Genomic DNA, 21095 nt, shown 5'->3' with positions numbered 1-21095 from the left:
TGTGTACCTATAAGGAAAAGAATGCACAAGAGACCCCTGATTTATAGATTTTGCTGGCCTTGCAAAATGAAAGGGGTCCCTCTTCGTAAAAGTGCAGAGTCTGCAAAATATCACAACCGAGAGACTACAGCGCACGCATAGAAAGACAAGGTGAGAAGTTCAACAGCGAGGAAGACTGCTGTTCTTCATCATTTCCAGCTCACCGACTCATCTAGAGACCACAGACCCAATAAACTACGCAGCCACAATGAATATGCAGCTGATTTCCATACGGAGCGGGGAGCAGGCGGGGCAGATAATCAATATGTACAGGCGATTTAGAATATGCATGAACTTCCCTGATAAACAGAAGATTAGAAATCATGTAAGGTACACAGAATTTGGGAAGATGCTCTCCCCCTGCGTCCAGCGCTGAATAAAATACATACCTACTCCACAATCTTATAGGTTGTGAAGTTTATCTCCGTGCTTCATCCAGTGCAGGCAATGTGCTCTGGGTCCTTTGACAGAGCCAGGCTCCTGCACAGCTGCAGCTGGAGGCACCTTAGAGAGAAGCACAGAGGAGGAGACCCAGAGCTGCCCCTGCACTGCTTTGCCCCATCCAGAGGACTGAGCACAAATGTCCAACAGGAGGACGATGCTCAGAGCAAACTTGCACCAGAAGCAGTAAAATAGGCAAAGGTGGCCCCTTGCTGTTTGCGTCCCCTGGGCGCCCTGGGGTTCTGCATGGAATGTTGGCTGTGCCCGTAGCAACCGGCGTTGTCTCCTCCTGCTGCGGCCGTTGGTGGAACGCTGGTGGAGCAGCGGTGCAGCAGCAGCTGCAGCATCTGCTCCTCAGTGCCCCTGAGCACACACCTTCTGGCCTCAGCGCCAGCTCTCACCTCTGCATCCACACCCTCACCTCCTCGTCAGCCGCCAGGCATCCCCGCAGCACTCTGCCACTCCCCAAGGTAAGGAAATCCCCGTTTGCCCCCAAACCACCAACAGAAAGACAGGAGGCTCCAGCTGCCTGTCCCACCAGCCATGACACCCATGGTCTGTGCTCACTTTCCCCAGAGCAGGATACACATGACAGTGGGCTCCAACTTCTCTAGGAATACTGATGCCTCCAGTTGAAATGCAGACCATTCCCTAGGTGACGCAGAGAGGTGTCATGGGGCAATTGCAGATTCTTATCCACTGATGATCCCATTCAAAGTGCTTGGTACCCACTGAAGTCCTAAAACTATGTTGCCATGACACCAAAACCATCTGCTCCTTACTGAGGAGTTCAGGGCTTTGGTGGCAACAAATCCTCTTGGGCTCTGGCTCTGCTCACACTTCCACCAAAGCTTTAAAACCACAAAGATGGAACTTCTCCTCCATGATCCCTGCTGTTCAGGACATGCAAGCAGTTGCAAAAGCTTGTCCTCCAATACTGGCTTTCACCTACAAAAACCAGTCTAGTTACAGCCATTATTATGTACTTACATACTTTCCTCACTTACAGATACATAATCCTTTGATATCTTTAGAGATTTTTTCTCTGCCACCTCCATGGGATCTCTTTTCTCTAGAGATATTGGTACACATTTCTTGATGTTTTTCAGTGCTTGTAGGGCTGGTTCTGCGTCTCGGTCAGAGGCAGCCGTGCAATACCACCTTGTGTGGTTCTTCTCAACAACACAATCACAGTATCACCAAATTTGCATGGTTGAAATAGATCCACAAAATTCCTGCACAGGACAGTCTCAAGAATCACACCCTGTGCCCAAGAGCAATGTCCAAACAATTCTTGAGCTCTGGCAGCCTTGCTGCTGTCACCCCTTCCCTGAGGAGCCTGTTCCAGTGCCCAAGCACCCTTTGGCTGAAGAACCCCTTGCTCATATTCCACCTAAGGCTCCCCTGGCACAACTTCCATGCCGTTCCTTTGGGTCTTCTCGCTGGCCCCAAGACTGAAGGCAGCAGTGCATGCTTTCCTGCTTCCCCTCTTGAGGATACTGCAGCCATCTGGGGGGTCCTGCCTCAGAAGTTGCAAGTGAAATGTAGCAATTACAGCAAACGGAGGGTTGTTGGGACAGAGGAATTGGTGGTTTGCGATGCTGAGGATGAGAAGGAAGGCTCCTGACACATGGCGGCAGAATGATTTTTATCTGCAGCATTCTTTTCATCTCTTTCAGGTGGAAAGGAGAGGCACCATGAAAAGGAAAGCAAGAGCCCCCATTAAGCCGTGAGTTTTAAGGATTACAGGATGGCAAATTTGAGGACTGGCCACCAGCAGAACTGCTCTTTCGGAGTCAGCTGGGATGGGTTCAAGCCCGTGGCTCCACGGGATGTGTCTCTTGACACACCACTTGCCTTTCTTACCTTTGCTTCCTTCTTGCTTTCAGAAAAATCAACGTTGGCAGTGACTTTCAGGCCGAGCTCCCCGAGCTGCAGAGCAGACCGCCCAGTGACGATGAAGAGCCTGCATCCCTGGTCTGGAAGCCCTGGGGGGATGATGACTCTGACATGGACAAACCTGACAGAGGTGGCTGCCCAGCTTTTCTTCTACCCCTGAGATATCTGCATGTGTAAAACTCTCCTCTTTTGCTCAAAAGGCAGCTTTGTGCATGCTATGCTTTTCTCCTTGTCTCAACTATCGTCCTATGTGGCCATGTTAGAGGCAAGGAGAATGCTCTGTTTGTGCAGCAGAGCAGAAAAATGAACAACTTTCCTGTTCTCAGACGTGGTTGGCACCATTTGCCACTGGAAGAAGGGAGATTGGCAAATGCATCATTTTAGAGAATATGGTTTGAAGGGAGAGCCAGCACTAAATGGGCCCTTGCTTCAGCTGCCCCTTTCTTTGCTCTCCTTTTCATGCTCTCCAACCTGCTGTCTTCTGCTCCTGCGCTTTCCTTCTCCCTTGTATCTCATCCTTTCCCCTTCCTTGGCTCCAGCCTGACTTGCGGTGGGATTTTGTTGTGCTTGCAGTAAGAGAACTGTTGGACATGGCCAGCTCCCGTGGCTTTCCCAGGGCAGCAGCTAACCTGGAGCTCGCCCTGCACTGCCTGCACCAGGCACGCGGCAGCGTTCCGGTAAGGAGCGGCTCTTTGGGCACAGGGAAGAGGGGACAGGGAAGAATGACTAAGGCCTGGCCACTGGGACAGCCTTTCCTGGCTGCTCCTTGAAGAGCAGAGTTAAGAAGAAGCGTAGCTGCCTGCTGTGTCTCCTCCACCTGTGTCAGGGCTCAGCCCAAATGGCTCCGGCAGGGACAACATCTCTCCTGGAGGCACTGGCCCAGAGTACCAAAGCCTGCTGCCTTGCAAACCTCCGGGAGATCTTGGTTCTCCAAGACATTTTGGGGTGGATTGAGGGAAAACTCCCAGAAGCCTCAGCAAGCTGAGACAATTCTGGGTGCAGGAGGAGCAAAATGGTGGAGTTGGTGAGCCACATGCCACTCTTGGGGAGCACGACTAAAGGACTGGGTAGCAAAAACGAGGGATTGGCAGCAAATCACAAGGTTTGACCCATAAGACATCCAGTGGAAGGAATGCCTGAAGAGGCTAAGTAGATTAAAGGCAGAGTTTATGTTTCTTGGCTCTTTTGCATGCGGTGGGGCAGCTGAAGCCTGTGTCCCTTTGATCTTGCAGGAGGCTCTGGAGATGTTGCTCTCAGGGGGACCTGCGACACCTCAAGGCCACGCCTTGGCTGATTACCATTACGCAGGTAAGCAAAGCAGAGCTTGTTCCTTCACTCACAGCTGCTGCCGTCCCCTCAGCTGCCATGTCAGGCGTCTACGCTTCAACGGCAACACCTGCACAAGGTCTCGTCTTCTCTGGGGGCGGGGAAAGCAGCAGCATCCAGTCCTTCAGCCTGACTTCTTTCCCGTGCTTTTTTCCCTGGGCAATGCCTGCTCTTGCCTTCCTTACTTTCTGAGGGAGCAGACGTGCACAGGTGAATGATGGATAGTGCCGATTGCCTCTTGGTGGCCAGTGGGATCTACCTCAAGTGGCAAGAAGCATCAATTTACCTGCTGCTTTTATTTGCCAGGCTCTGACAGATGGACTCCTGAGGAGAAGGAGTCCTTCCTAAAGGCTCTTCTAACCTATGGCAAGGATTTTAATCTCATCCAGAAGCAGGTAAAGCCATAGGACGTTCTTAACACTGGCAGATCATAAGAGGGAAATGTTGCTTATTTCTGGTTCCAAATACTGCAATTCAGTCTCGCTCTTCTCCTAGATGAAAAATATTGGAATAATAAAGATATGGGGCATCCCTTTTCCTGCGGATGAAAATCCTGTGTGAAAGCAGTGATTGTGCCTCTCCAACCCTTTCCTCCAAGCTCTTTTGAAAGACACAGGTTTATTCTGTCACATTTGTCGCATGCTTGTGCTGCTGCTTCCTCAACATATTGTGCCGGGAGGACTGGAAGGGAAAGAAAAACTGTGCTGGGTGGATTTGTTGTTGATCTGTGCATCATGTGTGTTATGCATTATGCAGCATAATCCATGACTTTCCACGTGGCAGAATGCCTCTTTTACTCCCTATTTATTTCATTCTATGCCCTACTCCACTTACTCCATGCTTTTACTTCCTTGTTTACCCCATCCTCTACTTCTTCTCCCACCCACACTACAGGATGGCCATTTCACATTCCTTCTTTTTCTCTTCACAACAGATTCCAAGTAAGACTGTGGCACAGTGTGTGGAGTACTACTACTCCTGGAAAAAAGAACATAGACTTGCCCACACTCTTGCTCAGGTGAGTAGGAAGAAAGTCAAGACAAGGCAGCAGTGTCAAGAACCTGAGTGAAGGGGACAAAACCTGCTGGCGAGCCATGTGAGACACAGCTCTGCCAGGTCCCATGCCCTGGGAAAGGCACAGCAGATGCTGCCATGATCTTCATTGTGCCGCTGCTCTGAAATAGGGAATTCTGGAGCATCCCTTTGACCCAACCAAGCAGCACCTTCACCAACATCGGCTTTGACTCTTTGTAGACTGGTTTTTCAGGGACTGGCACCTTCACTGATGCCAATCAGATCCTTCATTTCCCACCGCTTGCTAACATCTCCATTCCCGGCTGCATTTGTGGAGGAAACATAGGGATAGAGAGTTGTTAGGCAGAGAGGTATATTAAAAAAATGTCGATCTGAAGACACGGACATATTTAACTCAGGCCTGTGGGCAGTAGAAAGGAGGTGTTTTTTCCTGCAAGGTGCTGTGTTGACACCCCACCAGCACAGCCCACCTCCAAATCCAGGCATTTTCTCAGCTCTTCAGGGTTTGGAGCAATTTCCTTAGGCCACGAGATTTTTGTGCTGGACGCTCTGATTTCCAGCTTTGTGGGAAGAAGGAAATATTGATGAGGATCCTTTATTTTCCAGACGGTGCGTGAAGCAAAGAGGAGCCAAAGCCCTCCCAGAAAGGAGCCTGGGGAGACAGGCAAGAGAAGGCGCAAGAGGGCCTGCAAGGCGGAGTGTCCCTGCTGCCAACCGGCCCAGCCGCCCCGCTCGGCGGGAGGCCCCTTTCCCTGCGGGCAGTGCCAACGGTGCGCAACTTCTTCCTCTGGCTGCTCACAGCCCGGCCCTGGCACTAAAACACGCTGGCCCTTCCCAAAGGCACCACGGGGCAAGCCCAGGCCACTTGGGGGATGGGCCCTCGCAGCCGTGCTCAACGTGCTGACAGCCCGCTTTCAACCCAAACTGCTCACTTAAAGCCCAGCATTCAGACTGAAACCTTGCTGTGCCCCAGCAAGGCACAGCTCAAACAAGTAGGAATAGGCACACCAGAGCTTGCTTTGATGCTGCTGCTGGAATTCAAAAGAGGTTGAGGCAAAAAGAGAAAGAAATCGCAAGGAACTGAAACAACAAAGATTCATGGTGCTGAAAAATTCACCTAGGTGTCTCAGCCTGGAAAGACAGAAATACATAGAGAAATGGAAATTTGGGAGATGGGTTTAATGGTGTGCATTGAATGAACAATGGATGGTTTGTTTCCTATCTTCCAGGGTGTTTGCAACCACGAAGGGGAGGAATGCACACAGGAGAAGACATCACCCACAGAAGGAAGCAGAGCCTCTCGCCAAGAAGAAAAAAACAAATTAGCCCTGCAGCTGTCCAGGCCCAGCAAGAGTTAGACATCAAGAGGACTAGATGGAAATAGGATGGTTTCTGAAGATGTTAGGCTGCTTTATTTTTCCCTTTAGTTTACTAGATAGGCATTTCTCAATTGATTAGCTAAGATTTGTTAGTATTATTAGAATTTGATTAGTAGTATTAGATTTATCCGTAAATGTAGGAGGTTTTGTGTTATTGGCTATGCTCCTTCTTTCCTTATTTAGTCTGTGTTAAGTTAAAAGCAGTCTTGTTCATTAAACCAAAGTTTGCTCTGTTTTGTTTTTTGTCTGTATGAAATCCTCAAGCAATGTTTGTTCCATTTGTTTGGTGTTACAAACACAGCATTTGCCCCGAGAGAAGAATCTGGGCACGTGCCTCCTCCCGCAGGCCCAGCCCCTTGCTCAGCTGGCAGGACTTACAAAGGTGTGTCCCCATTCCTGCCAATGGAATAACGGTGGGGTTTCATCCTTTGATTCCTGAAAATCTCACCTGGGACTGCAAAGGGAGGCTTTGTTTAATTCAGGCAATTGTGTCTAAATGACTTGGCCTTGTCTCACTATGCTTGCAGGGATAAAAGCTGCGGGCTTTAGTCCTTTAACCCAGCAACAAAGCTTTCTTGAGTTTTGGTGCACAGATGGACTTGGCCGCATCCAAGGACTTTTCTAACCTCTCTGATTCTGTAACATTAATAGCCACATGCACTAAAAAGAAAGCAGTAGTTCAGTTCAGTTTCTCCTGAAAGGACCAGCCTCCCACTCTGGGCCTCAAGCAACCTCCTCATCCGAAGCAAAGCGCATGTGAACATTACCCTCTCACTTCTCACAGCTTTGGCATCTGCACCAAAGAAGCATCAAACTCACCCCTTTAGCTGGCCCAGGAAAAGGCATTCCCTGGCCAGGCTTTGGGAGCAGGGGCTGGGGAGCAGGGAAGGAGGGGTGGCAAGGCAAGGGCAATTGCCAGGCTGCTTCTGGAACACTGACACAAGCTTGCCCTTGTCTGATGGAACCAGGCAGCATTTGGAGCCTACAAAGTATGGGCTGTGCAGTGGGCTTTGTTACAGCTGCCCCCTCCCTTTGCTGCTGTCTGTGGAACAAGCAGACTGGGAAGGAAGCAACATTTGCTTTACTTAACCTCAGGCAGGAAAGCAACCAAACCTGCTGGGTTTTGCCATATCTGGGACATAAGTAGGAAAACAAATGGGAAGACCATTGGTGTGAAACAGGAATTCTGTTACTGTTAGTCTCCTAGAGGAATCCAACAGGCTTTTGAGATGAACATTTGGTTCCTTCAAGGGAGCAGGAAGAAAGACCTAGGAATTCTGCATCAATCCCTTGCTAAGGAATTGCTGCTGGCCTGTCCCTATCATATACCCTGGAAAACAACCTGTTGCTCCAAGTTTCAAGGAATGAGTGTTGAGCTGAGAGACCAGCTCAGGAACCCAAAGGAGGGAAAACACCAGGCGACATTATTAGGCACCAGACAGTTTAGAAAGGGCCAGTACAAACGCCTCCACTTTGAGAGAAAGCTTTGGAGTTGGTTCTCCACAGAAAAACTTGCAATTTCTTGCCCCTCTCAGAGCCAATAGAAAGGCAGCAGCACGAGTCCTTCTGCTTCTCCATGAAACAAGGGATTGAAGGGTTACATAGAATGAAGAGTAGAACATATGGTGTCATTTATTTAAGGAATACACATACAAGACCCCTGATTTATAGATTTTGCTGGGCTTGCAAAATGAAGGGGGCCCCTCTTCGTAAAAGTGCAGAGTCTGCAAAATATCACAACCGAGAGACTACAGCGCACGCGTAGAAAGACAAGGTGAGAAGTTCAACAGCGAGGAAGACTGCTGTTGTTCATCATTTCAGCCCACCGACTCATCTAGAGACCACTGACCCAAAAAACTACGCAGCCACAATGAATATGCAGCTGATTTCCATACAGAGCGGGGAACAGGTGGGGCAGATAATCAATATGTATAGGCGATTTAGAATATGCATGAACTTCCTAGATAAATAGAAGATTAGAAATCATGTAAGGTACGCAGGATTTGGGAAGATGCTCTCCCCCTGCGTCCAGCGCTGAATAAAATACGTACCTACTCTACAACTTTATAGGTTGTGAAGTTTATTTCCGTGCTTCAAGAAAAGTAGAAGAGGGATTGAAAGCAGTAAGGTTAATATCGTAGTAGGGGTGCATATTAAGGGAGACACTGAATAGGTGAAACGGGAAGTCTGAACCCTCCAAGTGCCTCAGCCAGTGGGGAGAGGGAGAGGGAGATGCAGCCCGGAAAATGAGGCGGCGTTTTAGAGACTGCATGGCAAATGCCGCACGGCCTCTAACTTTGTTCGTTAATAAAATCACTTTTACAGGACTCCTCTGTCTCCTTTGGGCACATAAACCTCTGGCAACGTGAATTTTCCCGCACAGCCCCGGGGCCTCTCTCAAACATCCCTTGCCCGGCTCGGATTCCTGCTGGGGCTGCAGGAGGCTCCCGGCTCCACCCCGCACTCACCGCCAGCTCCCACCGCCCGCAGCTCCCGCTCACCCCGAGCTCCCGGCGGGTCAGGGCAGCAGCGGCTCCTTGGCCCGATGCCCGGGCCGGGCCCAGCGCGGAGCCGCTCCTCAGACGAGGGTTCCGAGAAATGGCAGAGCGCGGGGGAAAGATCGCGCACAGAGCCCGCCCCTCGCTGCCATTGGCTGATTCTGCCGTCACTCCTCCTTCTCACGCGCTAATTGAGCAAAACCGGGACAAGCCTGGCCCCCGTTCCTCCGCTGTCATGATCCCCCCGTAAAAGGGGCATTTGGGGCTGCGGCCCCACAAACACCCTAAAATGGAGAGGAAAAAGCGCCCTTGTAGTGGTGGGATCCCCCCAAAAGAACCGTGAAAAGAGAAAAACTTCTCTTCAAATGGACCTGAAGAGCCTTAAACGGCCTTAAAGAGGGACAGGATCCCCTCCTGTGCTGGGGCCGCTCCGAGCCGGGAACTCTCCCGTTCGCTGCACTCGGGGGAGCCCCGAATGACGACGGGTCCTGGGCTGAGCCCCCCACTCAGCCGGGGGTGCAGAGGGAACTGGGGGGGCTGGGACGGGGCTTGGGGGTCCTGGGGTTTACTGGGGGACCCTCAGTGGGTCCCACTTCCCACTGTCCCCCCTCTCCCACCTCTTTCCCATTTTCACCTTCAAGGGTCCGCTCCCCTCAGCTGGGTTTGGGGGTGACCCAGCCCTTTCCCTTTGTGTCCCGGCCCGGCCACGCAGCCAGAGGGTCGGAGGAAGGGGAGGAGGAGGAGGAAGAGGAGAGACAGAGGAGGAGGAACGATAAGGAGGATCGAGAGGAGGCACCACGTGCGTTCCCCGCTCTCTGTGTCCGCAGGTCCTTCGCCCCCAGACCATCGCCCCCGCATCCCGCAGGTGCCCGGGGAGGAGGAGCTCGCCCCAAATATCCTGGGTGGTTTTCTGAAGGCAGGAGGGGTATTTGGAGCTGACACGAAATAGATTTGTGTTATAAACGCATGACATCTTGTTGGCTCTTTGCAAGTATTGGGATAAATGCTATGTGTATAATGTTAAAACAGCATTTCTATATGGATATAGTCTTGGTTAATAGTAAAAGTCAGACATAAGTTTTTTAGAGATAGTATGCTTAAACCACCTGCTTAGTCAAAGATAACAGCCCATGAACATGTGATGGGGACCCTGCAGCTCACAAGACAATTATCAACACACACCGGCTGGGACCACCACCCAAATTAAAAGGAAGAAGGAGAAGAATAAAACCACAAGCCAAGAAACACGCATGCTCTAAAAAGGCGGACCCAAGGAGTGGCCGTGCTAAACAGTTCCCAGAAACAGCTGACTATGCATGAAGGTCTATGGATATGTAACAAAGGGATGGATTGTAAAACGTATTTAAAGGGGTGTTCCCGAAGCAGCGGTGTGCTCTCAGCAGCATGCCAAGCACCCGGCTGTTTTAACCTTTTGCTTTATCTATATCTCCTATTGTCTTTTTTGTCCAACCTTTTAATTCTCCCAAAACAGTGAAACGTGTTTTTCACAACAGCATTCCCCGTGTCAGGAATTTAGAATCCTTCAGATCCTCACAAATCTTCCCATGGAATGACACTCTTCCAAAAATAGGTATTTGAAATCCTCCTCTTCCCCTCCCAAATTCCCATTGAATTCTGGCATCCCAGGCAATATAAATCCAGAGTTCTCCAGTTCCACTCAGAAATTCTCATGGAATAATGGAAATCCTGGCAGCAAGAATTTTGAAACCTCCTGCTTCCCTCCCAGATTCCCACCGAAACTATGGAATTACAGCATTCCTGGAGTCAGACATTTGGAATCTTCCAGTTGTATTTCCAAATTTTCAGGTAAAACTACGATTCTGGCTCTCAGTAATTTGGAATCCTCCAGCTTTGCATTCAATTCCCCAGGGAATAACAGCATTCCGGGTGTCGGGAATTGAGAACCCCCCAACCTAAATTTTAGCAATTTAAAAATTGCATTTTAGCAATTTCAACAACCTAAAATTTCACCCAATTCCCAAAGAATAGCAACATTCTAGGTGTAAGGAATGAGAATCCTCCAGTTCCCAATCCAAATTCCCTTGAAACAGTGGCATTCCAGGCATCAGAAATTTCATATATTTCATATGCCCTCCCAAGTGCCCATGGAATAAAAGCGTATCAGGCAGGGAGAAAGTAGAATCATCTAGTTCCCCTCCCGAATTCCCATGGAATTACATCTGCCACGACATTGGGAATTTAGAATTCAGCAGTTCCCCTTCCAAATTCCCAGAAAGTAACAGAATTCTGAGTCAGGGATTTGGAATCCTCCAGTTCCCCACCCAAACTGCAACTGGAATAATGGCATTCTGGGTATTAAGGAATTTGGAATCTTCCAGCTCCGAAACCAAATTCCTGTGGAGTAACATCATTCCAGACATCAGGAATTGAGAGGATTTCAGCTGTCCTTCCAAATTCCCATGGAATAATGGCATGTTGGGTGTCAGGAATTTAGCACTCCGTACGCTCTACCAAATTCCCCCCTAATCCCCAACAAATAAAAGCATTCAAGATTTCAGGAATTTTCAGTCCTCCAATTCCTCTCCCAAATTCCCATGGAATAATGGTATTCTGTGTGCTGGGAATTTTGAACCCTCCAGTTTCCCTCCCATGGAAAAACAGGATTCCAGGCATCATGAAATTCGAATTCTCCATGTGCCTTCCGAAATTCTCATGGAATAACAGCAGTCCAGGCATCGACATTTTGGACTCCTCCGGACCCCCTCCCCCACTCTCTAATTCCCATGGATTTGCAGCATCCTGGGCATTAGGAATTTAGAATTCTTCAGATGCCCTCCCAATTTCCCATGGAATAATAGCACGCCAGGTGTCAGGAATTTAGAATCCCCCATTGCCTTCTCTAATTCCAATCATATTCCCATGGAATAATGGCATTCTGGGTGTCAGGAATTGAGAATCATCCCTACAACCTCGAAATTCCCACTAGTATCCTAAAGAATAACAGCATTCCAGGTGTCAGGAATTGAGAATCCCCCAGTTCTACTACCAGACTCCCGTAGAATTACAGCATTCCCGGTTTTCAGAATTTTAATTCCCATGGATTAACAGAAATCCTGGCAGATGGAACTCTGAATCTTCTAGCTTCCCTCCCAGATTCCCTCTCAAATTGTGGAATGACAGCATTCCTGGCATCAGGAATTTGAAAACCTGAAGCTCCCCACACAAATTCCCAGAGAACAATGGCATTCCAGGTATGGAGAACATGGAATCCTCCAGTTCCCCTTCTAAATTCCCAGGAAATATCAGAATTCTGGGCGTCAGGGATTTGGAATCCTCCAGCTCTGCACCCAAATCCGGGTGTTGGGAAATTAGAATTCCCCAGTCTTCTCAAATTCCAAACATATTCCCATGGCATAATGATATTCCAGGCATCAGGAATTGAGAATCATCCAATTCAATTCCCATACTCCCATGGAATAACACCATTCCGCTTGTCGGGAATTTAGAATCCCCCATAAAACATCCCAAAATCCAACTCAATTCCCAAGGAAGAGCAACATTGCAGCCGTCAGGAATTGAGAACCCTCCAGCTCCCTTCCCAAATTCCCACAAATGCCAGGAATTGCAGCATTCTAGGCATAGGGTATTTGGAACCCTCCAGCGCCGCACCCAAACCCCCATGGAAGAACAGCATTCCAGCTCTGAGGAATTGAGAATCCTCCAATTTCAGTCCCAATATCCCATTGAATAATGGCATTTCCGGGTGTCGGGAATGTAGAATCGCTGTAGGCCCTCCAAGTTCCCACCAGAATCCTTAAAAATAACAGCATTCCAGGTGTCAGGAATTGAGAAACCTCCAGTTCCACTCCCAGACTCCAGTGGAATTACAGAATTCTGGGCCTTGGAAAATTTGAACCCTCTAGTTCCACTTCCAAATTCCCATGGAAAAGACAGATTCCAGGCATCATGAACTTCGAACTGTCCATGTTCCATCCAAAATTTCCATGAGATAACAGGAGTTTGGACATTGGAAGTTTCGACATCTCCTGTTCCCCTCCCAGTTCTCATGGAATTGCAGCATCCTGGCCGTTAGGAATTGAGAATTCTCCAGATGGCCTCCCAATTTCCCATGCATAAATGGCACGCAGGTGTCAGGAAATAAGAATGCCCCATAGCCTGCTCAAATTCCGATCGTATTCCCATAGAATAACTAGTTCCCTGGTTCCCTTGTTCTACTCCCCTACTCCCACGGAAAAAAATGGCATTCCGGGAGTCAGGAGTTTAGAATCCCCCATAAGGCTTCCCAAACTTCCACCCAATTCCAAGGAATAGCAACATTCCAGGTGTCAGAAATTGAAAATCTTCCAGTCCCCCTCCCAAATTCCCACAAAAACCATGGAATTACAGGATTCTGGACACTGAGAATTTTGAATCCTCCAACACTGCAGCCAATTTCCCATGGAATCACGGCTTTCCAGGTGTCAGGAACTTAGAATGCCCCAGCTCCCTTCCCAAATTCCCGCCAGAACCCCAAAGAAAAACAGCATTCCAGGTGTCAGGAATCCTTCAGTTCCTCTCCCAAATTCCCACGGAATTATGACATTCCCGATTATGGGAATTTTGAACCATCCAGTTCCCCTCACATATTCCCATGGAAGAACAGCGATTTGGGCATCGAGAATTTGGAATCCTCCTGCTTCCCTCTTAGATTCCTACTGAAATTACAGAATTACAGCATTCCCGGTGTCAGGAATTTAGACTCCTCCAGATCCTCAGAAGACATCCCATGGAATGACGGTCTTCCAGGCATGGGGTATTCAGAATTCCCTTCTTTCCCTACAAATTCCCATGGATATCTGGCATCCTGGGCATTAGGAATTTAGAATCCTCCAGCTCCCCACCCAAATTCCCAGGGAAAAACACAATTCTGGGCATCAGAAATTTGGAACCCTCTAGGACAGCACCCAAACCCCCATGGAAAAAGAGCATTCTGGGGTTGAGAATTGAGAATCCTCCAGTTGCACTTTCAATATCGCATGGAATAATGGCATTCCGGGAGTCGGGAATGTAAGATCCCTCCTACACCCTCCAAATTCCCACCCAAAACCCCAAAGAATAACAGAATTCGAAGTGTCAGGAATTCAGATTCCTTAAGGTGCACTCCCATACTCCCCTGGAATTATGGCCTTCCCAGGGTTGGGAATTCTGAAAGCTCCACTTCTCCTCTCAAATTCCCATGGAATAACAGCAATCCTGGCAGTAAGAATTTTGAATCCTCCTGCTTCCCTCCCAGATTCCCAGCAAAACTATGGAATTACAGCATTCATAGTGTCATGAATTTGGAATCCTGCAGCTTCCCACAAAACTTTCCAGAGAATAATGGCACTCCAGGTATAGAGAATCTGGAATCCTCCAGTTCCCCTTCCAAATTCCTCTGGAATAACAGAAGTCAGGCGTCAGGTACTTATAATCCTCCAGTTCCCCACCCAAATTACATTTGGAACTATGACATTCTGGGAATCTGGAATTTGGAACCTTCCAGCTCCGCAACCAAATTCCCGAGGAGTAACATCATTCCAGACATCAGGAATTGAGAGGATTTCCATTGCCCTCCCAATTTCCCATGGAATAATGGCATGCTGGGTGTCAGGAATTTAGCATTGTCCTTGCACCCTACTAAATTCCCACCAAATTCCTATAGAATAACAGCATTCCAGGTGTCAGGAATTTCTAATTCTCCAGCTTCCCCCCCAAATTCCCATGGAATAATGGTATTCTGTGTGTTGGGACTTTTGGCACCTCCAGTTGCCCTCCCATGGAATAATGCATGGAATATGCCATGGAATAATTGCATTCCCGGTGTTGGGAATTTAGACTCTCCCATAAGCCGTGCCAAATTCCTAAAAAAATTCCCAAGGAATAATGGCATTCCAAGTGTAAGGATTTGGGATTCCTATACCTCCTCCCAAAAATTCCCACCAAAACAATGAAATTACAGCATTCTGGGCCTTTGGAATTTTGAACCCTCCAGTCCCGTCCCCGCAAATTCCCCTAGAAAAGTGGAGTCCGGGCATCATGAATTCCGGATTGTCCATGTGCCATCTGAAATTCCCATGGAATAATGGCAGTCCGGGCATCAATTGTTTGGAAAACTCCACTTTCCCCCACAAACTCCCATGGAATTGCACCATCCTGGGCATTAGGAATTTAAAATTCTCCAGATGCCCTCCCAAAATTCCCAAGGAATAATGGTATTCTGCGTGTAGGGAATCTTCAATCCTCCAGTTCCCCACCCATACTCCCCTGAAATAATGGCATTCCAGGTGACAGGAATTTAGAATCCCCTATAAGGTGCCAGAAAATCTTACAAAATTCCCAAGGAATAACTGCATGCCATAGGGCGGGAATTATCAGTCCTCCACCTCCCCTACCAAACTCCCACCAGAACAATTAAATTACAGGATTCCAGGATTTGGGGATTTGGAATCCTTCAGTTCCTTTCCCAAATTCCCATGGAAAATAGTGATTCCAGGAGTCAGGAATTTTGAGTCATCCATGTGCCCTCCCAAATTCCAACAGAATAATGGTAGTCTGGCCATGGGGAATTTGAAATCCTCCAGTTCCCCTCGCAAATTCCCATGGAATTGCGGCATCCCAGGCAATAGGAATTTAGAATTCTCCAGATCTACTTCCAAATTCCCAGGGAACAACAGAATTCTGGGCATCGAGAATTTGGAATCCTCCAGTTCTGCTCCCAATATCCTATGGAATAATGGCACTCCGGGTATCAGGAATTTAGAATCCCCCATACACTGTTCCAAAATCCCACAAAATTCCCAAGCAATAACGACATTCCAGGTGTAAGGAATTGAGATTCCTCCACCTGCCCCCCCAGATTCCCACCAAAACCATGGAACTACAGCACTCTGGGCATTGGGAATTTTGAGCCCTCCAGTTTCCCATGGAAAAGTGGGATTCCAGGCATCATGAATTTCAAACCATCTGTATGCCCTCCCAAATTCTCATGGAATAGAGGCAGTCCTGGCACTGATAGTTTGGACTCCTCCAGTTCCCCCCCCCCCCCCCCCCCCCCACAAAATTCCCATGGAATTGCAGCATTAGGAATTAGCAGAATTAGCATTAGGAATTTAGAATTCTCCAGATGTCCTCCCAATTTCCCATGGAATAATGGCACTCCAGGTGTCAGGAATTTAGAATCCCCCATAGCCTTCTCTAATTCCAGCCATATTCCCATGGAATATCTACATTTCAGCTGTCCGGAACTGAGAATCCTGCAGTACTGCTCCCACACTCCCATGGAATAATGACATTCCGGGTGTCAGGAATTTAAAATCCCTCATAAGGCTTCCCAAACTTCCACTCAATTCCCAAGGAATAGCAACATTCCAAGTGTCAGGTACTGAGAATCCTCCAGCTCCCCTCCCAAATTCCCACCAAGACCACGAAATTACAGCATTCTGGGCATTGGGAATTTGGAATCCTCCTGTTCCACTCCCAAATTTTCACACAATTACAGCATCCCAATGGAATACTGGATGTCAGAAATAGAAAATCTTTCAGTTCCCCACCCAATTTCCTCATGGAATAACGGCACTTCAGGTGTCGGGACTTTAGAATCCTTCATACACTCTCCCCAGTTCCCACCATTATGCCAAAGAATAACCACATTTTAGGTGTCAGGAATTGAGAATCCTCCAGTTTTAATCCTAAATTCCCATGGAATTACAGCATTCCCAGTTTTGGGAGTTTTGAACCCTCCAGTTGTCCTCAGAAATTCCCATGGAATAATGGCATTCTGGACAGTTAGAATTTTGACTCCTACTTCTTCCCTCCCAGACTGTCACCAATACTAAGAAATTACAGCAGAAATTCCAGGTGTTAGGAATTTGGAATCCTCCAGGTCTGCACCCAGATTCTTATGGAATAAAGGCATTCAGGTATCCAGAATTTAAAATCCTCCAGCTCCTCTCACAATTTCCCATGGAATAATGGGTTTTCAGATGTTAGGCATTTCCAACCATCTGTATACCCTCTGAATTTGCCATGGAATTGCAGCATACCAGTCATTGGGAATTTATAATTCTCCGCTTCCCCTTCCCAATTCCCAGGGAATAACAGAATTATGGGCGTCAGATACTTGGAATCTTTCAGCTCTGCACCCAATTCCTCACAGAATAAGAGCATTCCAGGTGTCCAGTATTGACAATCCTCCATTTCCCATCCCAATTTTTCATGGAATAATGACATTCTGGGTGTCAGGAATTTAGAATCCACCATATGCCCTCCCAAATTCACACCAAATTCCCATGGAATAACAGCATTGCAGTTGTCAGGATTTGAGAATCCACCAGTTCCCCTCCCAAATTACCATGGAATAACTGCATTCCAGGTGCTAGGAACTGAGAATCCTCTTGTTCCCGTCCCAAAATCCCATGGAATAATGATGTTCTGAGAGTTGGGAATCTTGAATTTACCAGTTGAGAACTGTTAGGAATAGAGAAACCTCCAGTTCCCCTCCCATACTTCCACGGAATTCTGGCATTCCGGGAATCAGGAATTCAGAATCTCTCATAAGGCTTCCTAAACTTCCACCCAATTCCCAAGGAATAGCAACATTCCAGGTGTCAGGAATTGAGAATCCTCCAGCCCCCCTCCCAAATTCCCACAAACACCATGGAATTACAGCATTCTGGACACTGGGAATTTTGAATCCTCCATTTTTCCTCCCAAATTCCCATGTAGTAACAGCATTCCAGACATCCGAAATTTCGTATTGTTTATATGCTCTACCAAATTCCCATGGAATAACAGCCTCCCAGGCATGGGGAATTTAGAATTCTTCAGTTTCCCTCCCAATTTCCTAGGGAGTAACAGAATTCTGTGTGTCAGGAATTTGGAGTCCTCCAGATGCCCTCCCCATTTCCCATGGAATAATGTCATTCCGGATGTCAGGAGTTTAGAATCCCCCATTCACCTGCCACAAATTCCTATCATAATTCCATGGAACAACAGCATTCCAGTTTTCAGGAATTTAGAATAATCCACTTCCCCACCCAAATCCCCACAGAATTGCAGCATTCCCAGTTTTGGGTATTTTGAACCCTCCAGTTCCCCTCATAAATTCCCACTGAATAACTGCATTCCAGGCATTGTGAACTTAGAGTCCTTCTGCATCCCTCCCAAATTTCCTGCCTTCTTCCCAGATTCCCACTAAGTCTATGGAATTACAGCATTCCTAGCATTGGGAATTTAGAATCCTCCAGGTCTCCTCCCAGATTTCCACTGAAACCATGGAATTAACCACATGCCCAGTCAATTTGAAGTTGGAATCCTCCAGTTCTCCCTGCCAATTCCCATGGAATAACCACATTTCAAATTCTGGGAATTTTGAATACTCCATTTCCTCTCCCAAATTCCTACCTAAACCCTGGAATAAAGGCATTCCAGGCATTAAGAATTTGGAATCCTCCAGGTTGCCTCCCAAATCCCCATAGCATAGCAGCATTCTATGCACGGGGATTTTCAAATCTTCTATATGCCCTCTTAAATTCCCACCAAAACCTTGGAATTACAGCAATCAGGGGGTACGAAACTAAGAATCCTCCAATTCCCCTCCCTAATTCCCATGGAATCCTCCAGTTCCTGTCCCATACTCCCATGGAATAATGGCATTCGGGGTGTAAGGAATTTAGAATCCCCATATGCCCTCCCAAATTCCCACCAAATTCTCATGGAATAACCACATTTGAGGTGTCAGGAATTTCTAATCCTCCACTTGCCGTCTCAAAATCCCATGGAAAAATGATATTCTGAGTGTTGGGAATCTTGAATCCCCCAGTTCCCATCATATACTCTCACGAAATTATGGCATTCCAGGTGTAAGGAATTTAGAATACCACCTAAGTCGTCCCAAAATCCTACAAAATTCCCAAGGAATAAGAGCATTCCAGGTGTCAGGAATTGAGATTTCTCCAGCTCCTCTCCCAAATTCCCACCAAAACCATGGAATTACAGCATTCTTGGCAATGGGAATTTGGACTCCTGCAGTTCCCCTCCCAATTTTCCATGGCCTTGTGGGAATGGAATAGCATGAAAACAATTACCAGGGAACTGGACTGGCCAGTGTACCATGGGATACCTTCTCCCTCAGTTACAGGTTACAAACCAAACGAATGACTTGACAGGTAATCTTCAAGGACTATGGAAGCACAGACTCACTAAGGCAACACCCAATAACCCACCAGTGTGATGCAGCACCAGGCTTCACAGATTGTTAGGCCGTTGCTCCCAAATTTAGGAATTGCAAAGCTGTAACATGCCATTTCAAGCATCACAATCAAAATAGAATTGACTGCTAATTCAACAGCGGGTGCTTTAAGAAGACTACAAACTGAAACAAACTCAGTAAAAGAAGCAGTCTTTCAAAACCACATGGTGTTAGATATGGGAACAGTCAAATGGGAGGAGTTTGTATTCTAATTTATACCAGTTGTTGCACTTATATAGATCAGTCAGGGCAAAAGCTAACCACTGGCTATTTGGGCAGACAATCCTATAGAGCATGCCCAGGAAGCATGGCTGGAAAGTTCAAATCCAAGGAAGACTCATGAGCCTTCATCCAAAACGACCAGCAGGAGGCTGACAATCACCTCGTGCAGAAACCATGCACGTGTTCAAGGGCTCACATAGTCATGTCATTACAAAATATGTTGCAATATGAAAGATAGCAAAAAATAATTTGCACATTAACTAAAAAACATATACAGGCTAGTATGGTGCAAAGAATGGACAGGTGATTTTGTTGTGGAGCAATGCCCGTCACTCCAGGTATCAAATAAGCAAATACCTGCCCCATAGGCCTTATATTATAGAGTACTACTGGTTTCTTGCCTAGTTTTCAGGCATCAGAATGCTGTGGATTTCAGCATCATCCTGCTGAGGAAAGAATTTGGTCCAAGCCTGCATCCCAATTTCAGACTTTACAGGAACACTGTGGACTTCTTCCCACTCAACCTGGAGCTGTGCAACAGAACAGAAGTTCAGCCATTACAGCCCTGCATGGGAGAGACTTTAATTCATCTGGGAAGTGTCTCCTAAGGCCTTGTGTGCAATCCTTACTTGGGATCTATAGTCAGAATTTGTATCCCAGGAACAATGGAATAAATTTAGCTGTTCCAACATGTGTTTGCTGATGTTTGTCTTTGGAAATGGAGACAGTGCCTCTGTACAATCTAGTTGTACTGGGAAACTCAGCTGCTGATTCTGTGCTGGTGCTCCAGCCAATCCCTCCCATAAAAGAAATTATTTCAGGACTAAGAGCTTCTGCCTTCTGACAGATACCAAGAGGTGTCAGCAGTTGCTCCAGGTGCTCCTGCCAACAGCCCCTGTAGGAAGGAGCACAGCCCCCAGTGCATGTGGGCTTTGGCTCCCTCTGGCACAGAAGCCCCCAGGGCACAGGTCTCTGGGGCAGGAGTGGGGCACCAGCGCTGCCAGGGCTCGGGGGGTGGCAGGTCTGCTTGGGCAAGGACTCTGCCACAGCCGCTGATTTCAGTGCTCGCAGGGCCCAGGGGTCAGATCAGCATCCGTGCCCTGGCCCACACGATCCTTGCCTGTGTCACAGTCATGGGTTTAGGATGGCCACCAGCCGGGACGTGTCCCAAGGAGGCCGAGCCAGCTTCTGTGCAAGGCCCCGTACCCTTCCCGCTGTGGCTGCGTCGGAGCCCTGGGGGCTCCTTCTGTTGCCCTGAGCCCGCAGAGCAGGGCAGCGATTGCTGATGGTTTGAGCCGTTCCTAAAGATCCTATCGGGCTGTCTTAGACACTTGGGGTGAGGGATTCCTTCCAACCTGGGCCACTTTGGGTGGGCTGGGGGCAGGCCAGGGCCGGTGGCAGCGTGTGCAAGGGCCGTTATTGAAACGGTTCAGCATGGTCGCCATGGCATGGAACAGGACCGTTGGTGAGGTGTGGTGATATAAGAGCCAACGGTGACACGGCCACGGCACAGTGCTCGGAGCACACGACGGGATAGAACGGGACAGAGCGGTGCCGTGAGGAGCCCCCGCACAGCGCACTCGTTCCTGTCGGACCCGGAGCTTCTCTGAGTGTCACTGACTGTTTGTCTCACAGCTTTCCCAAGGCATTTCTCTTCCAGGTGCCCTCGAGGCCAGACTCTGGCATGGCAGGCAGATTTTCCAACATCTTCGAAGTGTTTAGCAGAATAAAAAGGAGAGGCTCTAGAGTTCATCCAGCCCAACAGCCTGAAGAGCCGGAGCCATTTCAGCCAATGCAGGATGGTGAGTGGAGCAGCTGGGTAAAAGGGCTGAAGGCTGCTGCAACCTTGACCCCTCCCATCCCATCCCTTTGGGACATGCCCAGGGACAAGACAGAAGAGGGGCCAGGCAGACACCCCGCAGTGCCCGTGCTCCATCCCCTGGAGAATCCTGGGGCTGTCCCTGCCTGGGGAGCACAGGCTGGGCC

At 48.2% G+C, this 21095-nt stretch overlaps 2 long non-coding RNA genes across 2 annotated transcripts; both read left to right on the top strand.

The window, feature by feature from the left end:
* The first annotated feature begins 2355 nt into the window (after positions 1-2355).
* LOC306816567 lies at positions 2356-3643 on the top strand. Its single transcript, XR_013777710.1, has 3 exons — positions 2356-2509; positions 2953-3056; positions 3612-3643. It is a non-coding gene; the product is annotated as an uncharacterized lncRNA (long non-coding RNA).
* A 1005-nt stretch (positions 3644-4648) lies between these two features.
* LOC306816568 lies at positions 4649-6062 on the top strand. The gene is made up of 3 exons (XR_013777711.1): positions 4649-4723; positions 5347-5510; positions 5970-6062. It is a non-coding gene; the product is annotated as an uncharacterized lncRNA (long non-coding RNA).
* Positions 6063-21095: the final 15033 nt, after the last annotated feature.

This window comes from Erithacus rubecula (assembly GCF_903797595.1).
Source record: "Erithacus rubecula genome assembly, contig: scaffold_671_arrow_ctg1, whole genome shotgun sequence".
NCBI classification, from domain to species: Eukaryota; Metazoa; Chordata; class Aves; order Passeriformes; family Muscicapidae; genus Erithacus; species Erithacus rubecula.
The sequence above is the reverse complement of the archived record's forward strand: the minus strand, read 5'-3'. Positions and strand labels throughout refer to the sequence as shown.